The sequence below is a fragment of the Bubalus kerabau genome, chromosome 14 (assembly GCF_029407905.1).
Source record: "Bubalus kerabau isolate K-KA32 ecotype Philippines breed swamp buffalo chromosome 14, PCC_UOA_SB_1v2, whole genome shotgun sequence".
Classification (NCBI taxonomy): Eukaryota; Metazoa; Chordata; class Mammalia; order Artiodactyla; family Bovidae; genus Bubalus; species Bubalus kerabau.
The window spans coordinates 35,891,445-35,900,367 of record NC_073637.1 but is presented as its reverse complement, the minus strand read 5'-3'; positions in this window follow the sequence as shown (position 1 = coordinate 35,900,367).

Genomic DNA, 8,923 nt, shown 5'->3' with positions numbered 1-8,923 from the left:
AAAGTTTCCTCTTTTCTAGCACTAATTCCAAAATGCATGTCAAGTAATACCTTAGTATACAGATCATGCATGCCTACACTAACTGGAATGCTTTGGACCTTTTTTAATTAATCCAAGCTTTTTTCTACAAAGTTTTGGTCATATTGATCACATTACCTATATCACTTTTTGGTTTGGAAAATACAGTCAATTCATAACATCTTCCTATTAGTAATTACCTTAAGCTCTCTTGTGTTTAAAAGTACATCTCAGATTTCTAAAGATAATTTAGATTAGCTTAGAGCAATAAGAATTTTTTTTTTAATGGACTAAGAATTAAAGTAGAAGACAAACCACTCCATAGAGAGTATTAAAACTTTCAGTTAACATAATTGTGTTGGCCAAACATTGTTGGAACACAAAGCATAGACTATATTTTGGAGTTGGCCAAACTTAGATTTGTATACCATGTCCCCACTGTATAATCTTGGGCAGGCCACTTAATCTTTAAGGTTTAACAGGCTTATCCATAAAATAAGGTAATAATTATGTTGTAGGGTATTGTGAGAATTAAGTAAAATGAAACAACTTGCTTTCTGTATTATACTTATTAAATCTATTTCTTTTTTATTAACCTGTCAATGAAGGCAGAAGGGAGACAGAACTATGCAAATTCTATTATAGATAAATATGCCTTCTTTCAGTGGTTCATGGACCAGCTGCATCAGAATTGCCTGGAAGTTTGTTAGAAAAACAAATTCTCTACCCCTGCTGAATACCTACTAAATCAGAAATTCTGAGGGTGGCACCCAGTTATCATATCAAAGTTCAGAAACCATTGCTTTATGTGATTATCTTCACAGGCCCTGCAACATAGCAATGGGTAAAACTGAGTAGCTCGGTGACTTGGTAAAATCACAAAGTGGTTCATTAAGAGGAACGATTAGAATGCAGATGGCGGGCAAAATGGTGCTCTTCCTGAGAATAAGGGAAAAACCCAAAGAGCACAGCTGTGATTTTACCGTTGGAAACACGGAACCCGATCTACAGCTATGAACCCGACGGATGGAATTCAGAGACCTTCTTATGAGATGATCTCTGTGCTTATATTCCTTTTCCTATCTGAGTCTATATTTCATGATAAATATTATCTGTGAATTTATTATAGGAAAAAATGTATAAAAAGGGACATGTGAACCCCGGGAAAACAACAAGGCTCAAAGTGGTATCCGTGATATTGATGGAGCTCTTAATGGGCCCTCGGGGTGCTCTTCTAGGTCTTGAGAAGTTGGCAGCGGCAATGAACAGTGCTGTCAAAGTGGACAGATGTTTGGGACTCTGTGGGGCCTGCAGTAGGTAGGCTCACAGGGATACGGTCGTAAAGTCATAGCTTGGTTTGTATCCACAGAGGACAGGGCAGATTGGGTTCTTAAGAAACTACCATTCACAGTATTACAGAGATAAAATCACAAATACTGGGACTTCCCTAGTGGTCCAGTGGCTAAGACTCCAGGCACTCCCAATGCAAGGGGCCTGGGTTAGAACCCTGGTTGGGGAACTAGATCCTACATATAGCAACTAAGCCCCAGTAGTTCTATGTATTTTCAGAATGCCTTATGCTGCTACTTTATGGATTAGATCCAAAACCAAGGAGAACAAATTCATATAGAATTCTTTCCATAGAAACGTGTAACTCAAATATATCACAGCACTTTTTTGTTGATTGACTGTATCAAAATCAGTTCAGTTCAGTCACTCAGTTGTGTCTGACTCTTTGCAACCCCATGGACTTCAGCACACCAGGCTTCCCTGTCCATCACCAACTCCTGAAGCTTACTCAAACTCATGTCCATTGAGTCGGTGATGCCATTCAACGATCTCATCCTCTGTCATCCCCTTCTCCTCCCACCTTCAATCTTTCCCAGCATCAGGGTCTTTTCCAATAAGTTAGTGCTTTGCATCAGGTGGCCAAAGTATTGGAGTTTCAGCTTCAGAATCAGTCCTTCCAATGATTATTCAGGAATGATTTCCTTTAGGATGGACTGGCTGGATCTCCTTGCAGTCCAAGGGACTCTCAGGAGTCTTCTTCAACACCACAGTTCAAAAGCATCAATTCGTTGCTCAGCTTTCTTTATAGTATAGTCCAACTCTCACATCCATACATGTGATGTACATTTATAGTCCAACTTTCACAGCCATACATCAAATGTGTATCAAAATGGAATGGCCAAATTTATTTTGAAAGAAAAAGTGTTATAATACTATAAAATAGAAATAAACTTCTTCCTTATTGATAATCTGTGCATAGAGTATGGGAATCTCAGAAACGAATAGTCTTCTCCATTTTTAAAAGAAGTTCTATATTCAGGAAATATAAAGTACGTGATGCTTCCTTTTGTTGCTGAAAAGAACTTAAACTTTATTGCTTTGTGGGTTTAAAGTAACTTTAACAAAAATTAATTATAATTTGTGTGTATGTGTGTGGCCATGCCACTCAGCATGTGAGATCTTAGTTCCCTGATCAGGGTTCACACCTGGGCCCCCTGCAGTAGAAATGCAGAGTTTTAAACACTGGACTGCCAGGGAACTCCTTGAATTATAATATTTTGAAATGATATTTAGCTCTAATTACAACTAGAGTGAAGAATGTCTATGGAGAAGATTATCTCAGGGTAAAGCATTCTTTCACCATCATTCTTTTTCATCTTTTTCATTATCTCAAAATGTGGGATAAATTGTTTTAACATTATGTAAATTCTATCCATCAATTTGTGTAATTTGTTCTGGATTTATTTATAGCACACTAATTTTCATTGAATGGAGAAGGGAATGGCAACCCATTCCGGTATTCTTGCCTGGAAAATCCCATGGACAGAGGAGCCTGGCAGGCTACAGTCTATGGGTTTGCGAGAGTCGGACACAACTGAGCAGCCAAGCACAGCACCGCAGTTTGCGTTGAAATCTGTTTGCTAACAATATATACCAAAAAGACTGGAATTCCATTCTTGATTTTACAAACTGTTTTAAAACACCAAGTATTTTTCCATCTGCTTCCATGGTGTGTTTTATTTGACATCTATCGATTGTTTTTTAAATGCTAGTAAAAATACCAGGTACGATTTTATGGCCAAATATATGATTTTTTTCCCCCACTCTTAACCAATTTGATGTAGCAAGATGACTGACGCAGAAGACAGCTTGCTTTTCATGACAGAAGGATTTTTCTTCTCTTCTTTGGGAAAGATTTTCTCAACCTCCAATGGCCACAGGACTGTGAAGGCCTGAACCAGGGAAGGGAGGCTGAGCCATGCTGGTGAATTCCCCTCTCCCTAGTTACCTGATTTAAAGATGCTGGAGCCAAATTCTCTTCCATTTGATTTGCAAACTTCTTCCATTAAAAATTCTCTTCCACTAGGGGAGCCCAGGTGGCCCACTGTTAAAGAATCCATCTACAAGGAATGAGATGCAGGTTCAATCGCTGGGTCAGAAAGATCCCTGGAGAAGGAAATGGCAACCCACTCCTTGCCTGGGAAATCTCATGGACAGAGGAGCCTGGAGGGCTACAGCCCATGGAGTTGCAAAAGAGTTGGACATGACTTAGCAACTAAACAACAACAAGCTATGTATTACATTATCCACTAAAAATGGGCAGGGTGTCTTCGAAGGTTCTTCCTTAGAGGGAGGCTGCTCTGTTTCCCTTAAACATCAAATCTCTTCAGTCCCAAAGCCCCCTGGGGGCAAGCCCAGGGCAATCTATTCCTGAAACTGTGTGTGTGCGCGTGGGTTTAGTCATGTCCGACTATTTGCAACTCTGAGGACTATAAGCCACCAGGCTCCTCCATCCATGGGGTTTCCCATGCAAGAATCCTGGAGTGGGTTGCCATTTCCTTCCCAGGGGATCCTCCCGGTTCTTTACCACTGCACCAGTGGGAAAGCCCATTCCTGTAACTGGAGGGCCTGAAATCTTCAGTGGTGACTAGAAGCCCTGGGCTGGGTAGTCTGCAGAGCAGGCATGATTTAGGATTCCAGTCTTTTGGAATCCCCATTTGCCAAAGGGGAAGACTGAAGGACCTGGAAAGGCTAGTGGTGGAATATAGGCCCCTTAGGCCGTCCACGGGTCTGGGCACCCTGAGGGTCCTGAGTCTGATGACTCACAAATGCCCAGGGGCATTTCCAGAGAGAAGAACCTTGAACAGGGCCAGTCAGGAACTTTGTCAACTTATAAATTGCCAAATTTGGCAACTTTGGTCAACTTACAAATTGAAAAGTCCTCCACTAGTTAGTTACCTGGGGATGGTTATGCCATTGCTGTTTTCAAGGCGTGGCAGGATTTGAGGGAGGGGAAATAAAAAGGAAGAACTGGGTGTGTTTAATCTATAATTGTTGTTCACTTGCTAAGTCATGTCTGATTCTGTGACTCCATGGACTGCAGCATATTACAAATAGCAAATACACAATATCAAGAGACATCAAAAATTGGAAGTCTACGTGTGAATTATCTTAATTATAGAAATACTTAAATGCAAAATGAGAAATTTTCTCTGGGACACCTAATCCTACAACCCATCTGTCATCCATCAATTGGTCTATCAGTCCAGGTATCCAAACTGATTTCAGATGTCAAATGAGAAGAGAGTAGGTTTGTGGTTACAGCTGTTTACTTAATTCAATCTGAGATAGTGCCTGACCTCTAAGTTTCTCATAATAGATCACAGACTACAAGACTGAGAATTCATATTTTGAAAGAAATATTAATACAACTAACCATCAATTTATTGAGCTTGCAACGTTCTAACTCCCAAGTAAAAGGGGCTGATCAGTAGCAAAGGGGTTCCTATCGAGCGGAAGTCCGAGTCTCTCAAACCTGCCTGAAGATAAGAATCACACTCTTGCCTATGTACCCTCAGGGTGGAGGGTGGAGGGAGAGGAGTCTTGGGGTACTCCAAACTAAGCATTATTTTTCTATGAATTCCAGGAAGGTTTTCCAAGTTTTTTGTTGCTTTTTAATATTTTGGCCATACTACAAGGATCTTAGTTCCTTGACCAGGGATCAAACCCATGCCCCCTGCATAGACAGCATGGAGTCTTAACCACTGGATCACCAGAGAAGTGCCCTATTTTTGTTTTTTAATTGCTGTCTAGGAAAGAAGATGGGCTTACCTGGTAGCTCAGCTGGTAGAGTCCTCCTGAAATCCAGGAAACCCCAGTTCAATTCCTGGGTTCAGAAGATCCAATGGAGAAGGGATAGGCTATCCACTCCAGTATTCTTGGGCTTCCCTGGTGGCTCAGCTGGTAAAGAATCTGCCTGCAATGTGGGAGACCTGGGTTTGCTCCCTGGGTTGGGAGATACCCTGGAGAAGGGAATGGTTACCCACTTCCATATTCTGGCCTGGAGAATTCCATGGACTGTACAGTCCATGGGGTTGCAAAGAGTCGGATGCAACTGAGCGACTTTCACTTCACTTCACTTCACTTCAGCAAAGAAGATGACTGTGTGAATTTGTGGTCAGAAGTGAGACCACACAGTAGCCAAAAGCTGGAAGCAACCCGTGTCTGTGAACAGATGGGTAGATAAAGTTGCTCTGTATATCTAATATCTAATGGAACAAGATTCCACCTTAAAAAGGAAGAAATTCCTACTTGCTACAATGTGGATAAATCTTGAGGACATGATGCTGAATAAAATAGGCTGAAAGTAGAGTGGTTTTGGGGTGGTAAGGAACAGAGGATGAATGTGTCATGGGTGTAGAGTTTCAGTTTTGCCAGATGACGTGTTTTAGAAGTGGATCATGGTAAGGCCTGTACAACAGTGTGAATGTACTTAACGTCCTTGAAATGTACAGTTAAAAATGGTTAAGATGGGAAATTACCTGGCAGTCCAGCGGTTAGGATTTGCAATACCACTGCAGAGGGCACAGTTTCCATCCCTGGCTGGGGAACTAACATCTCACAAAATGTGAGTGGCCTGGCCAAAAAAAAAAAAAAAGTTACTGGGAAATTTTGTTCTGTATATTTTACCACAATTTTTTTTTTTTAATGAGACCAACTATAGCTACTACAAATAGACAACCCAACATGAGTTCTGGGGCTCTAAAAGGACTACCCTGATAGAAGGCCTTTCCTAAGCTGTAAGTGGCTTTTTTCTTGCTAGCTAAGCCTTTGTTCCTAATCTCTGCCTATCTGATAGGGGGGCTAGATACTCCCCTGCTCCCGAGAGGAGCCTCGCTTTTGGAGTGTTTACCCCAGACCCTCTGTTTAAGTGGCTACCTGTCAGTTTCCATTTCAGCTCTACCTATTTATGGGACGGCTGACCACCGACTGACATATTACCTGTATTGATTCTCTAAGAGCTGTCAAGGTGGAGGGAAAGACTATTCTAAGGCTGCCCTGAGCTCTTAGCTGAGTGGGCTCATAAATGTCCCCATTAAAGGTTTCATTCAATAACAATCTTGGCAAAAGTAAATGGACATCGGTCTCCCCCCCACACACACACGCACACACACTGCTGATCCAAAGGCCATTATCAATGGGCAGAGAGCGCTGAGCTGCAGCAGTATCAGTTTCCACATTTTCAAATGATTCCTCTAATGAAAAGCTGTGCTCTTTTCAGGCCATGGAACAATAGAGGAAAAGTCTATTCATTTAGGTATTTTATATATATTAGCTTATCTATTTATGGCTAGCTTATTTATTTATAGCTAATGCTGCCATCAGCATTCCCTGGGTGTAACATTCACTCCCTTATTAATTGGTTGATAAAGGAGAAGGCAGTGGCACCCCACTCTGGTGCTCTTGCCTGGAGAATCCCATGGACGGAGGAGCCTGGTGGGCTGCAGTTCATGGGGTCTCTAGGAGTCAGACACGACTGAGCGACTTCACTTTCACTTTTCACTTTCATGCATTGGAGAAGGAAATGGCAGCCCACTCCAGTGTTCTTACCTGGAGAATCCCAGGGACGAGGGAGCCTGGTGGGCTGCCGTCTATGGGGTTGCACAGAGTCGGACACGATTGAAGCGACTTAGCAGCAGCAGCAGTAAGCCTGCTAAAAACCAGACATGCTGAAATTGCCTTGAATTGCTACTATGCAGCACACACTATTTTGATAGCATACAGGATAACTGAAGTGTATTTTTTCATTTCAAACACAAACCCCCTGCCCTTATATTCTATGTTATTCACTTCATATCAAACATTTCATATTTGCACACCTATGTGATCAAAGCTCATAAAGATCCATTTTCAACCATGTTTGTAGGAAATAAGTACATCACCACCCTTAACCAAATATCCTTCAGTCATTGAAAGATCTTCACCACCAAACTGTGAGCTCTTTTATGGCAACACTCTCCCTCTTTCCCACTTTCCTTTCCTTCCTCCAGTCCTTCCTTCATGAAATAAATACTCAGCACCGAATTTGGATATCTCAGCACCTGTGTGTCTTCCTCAGCAGGGACTCGATTGGCGACAGTTTTTTTGGAGAAAAAGTACTGCCCCAATGAGATTCATCTTTGAGGGATCTAGGGAAAGAACCAGGACTTTGCACACTGGTGTTTTGGAAGATTAGGGCCCAGAACTGGATTTACTGTTTCTGTTAGTGCAGTTCGATGAATTTTTTAAAAAGATTTTTCTTGACGTGGATCATTTTTAAAGTCTTTAATGAATTTGTTACAACATTGCTTCTGTTTTATGTTTTTGGTTTTCTTTCTGGACCTGAGGCACGTGGGGTCTTAGCTCCCTGATCAGGGACCAAACCTGCACCCCCTACATTAGAAGGTGAAGTCTTAACCACTGGACCGCCAGGGAAGTCCCTGAGAGATCTTTTTATTTTTATTATTATTTTTTTTTTTCTGAGAGATCTTGTAAAATGTTCAATTACATGGCTACTCTGTGCACACGGAGAGAAATAGGAGTAATGAAAGGGGATACAATGACATGTAAGTGTTCTTTCATTAAATTCTGCCCTCCTCCCTTTTCTTTTGTTATGTGAGACATAAATGTAAAAATTTGAAAGAAACGACAAAGAGAGCCCTTAAAGTCACTTCAGAATTGTGTTCTGCTGAAACTAAACAGAGACAAGAGGGGGATGGCCAGTCAGCCCACAAATTGGGGGAGCCGAGAGAGGGGTAAAGTTACTTCCATTTCCAACTTACAAGCCTGACCCCCGGGGCTCTTCTAACCTCCACTGGATGTGAGTCTGCGCGTGAAACCAGGTCCCTCTCCTGATCCTGGACACTCCTGTTTCCTCTGAGACCTGCCTCCTCTTCCCACTGCGCACTGTCTCTGCAGTGTCCTGAACTCCCAGCAGTTGTTTAATTGGTAAGTTGCGTCCGACTCTTGTGACCCCATGGACTGTAGCTTGCCAGGCTCCTCTGTCTCTGGGATTTCCCACGCAAGAATACTGGAGTGGGTTGCCATTTCTTCTTCCAGGGGATCTTCCTGACCCAGAGATCGAACCCTTGTCTCCAGTAGCTCCTGCATTGGCAGACAGATTCTTTAAATTGCCATCTCCATCCTACATTTTGACCTGAAGTCCTACTACTGTGTGCCGTGTGCCCTGGAGGCAACTGATTTTGCCAAGTGTCCAACTAAACTAAAGATCTTTCCTACAAGTCTGACAGCCCACCAGATCCCTAACTTAGAAATGGCCCCACTACCTCCTATCCAGGTTCCTACCTGGCAGTCACACCTCACCTCCAGTTCATACATTTCATCTCAGAAGCCTGAGGCCCATCATCTCCACCCCAACTGACACAATAGCTCTAACATCAATTCCTGCTCCTCCAGATCCCTTCCTTCCTAGCCAGAGGCATCTTTTCAAAATACAAATCACTTCTTTGCTCGAGGCCTTTTAATAGAGTCCAAGATTATAGTCCAAACATTTTAACCTTAACTTACAAGGTCTCCAGCCTCTTTCTGAAACAATCTCCCTTAGGACTTGGCTTCA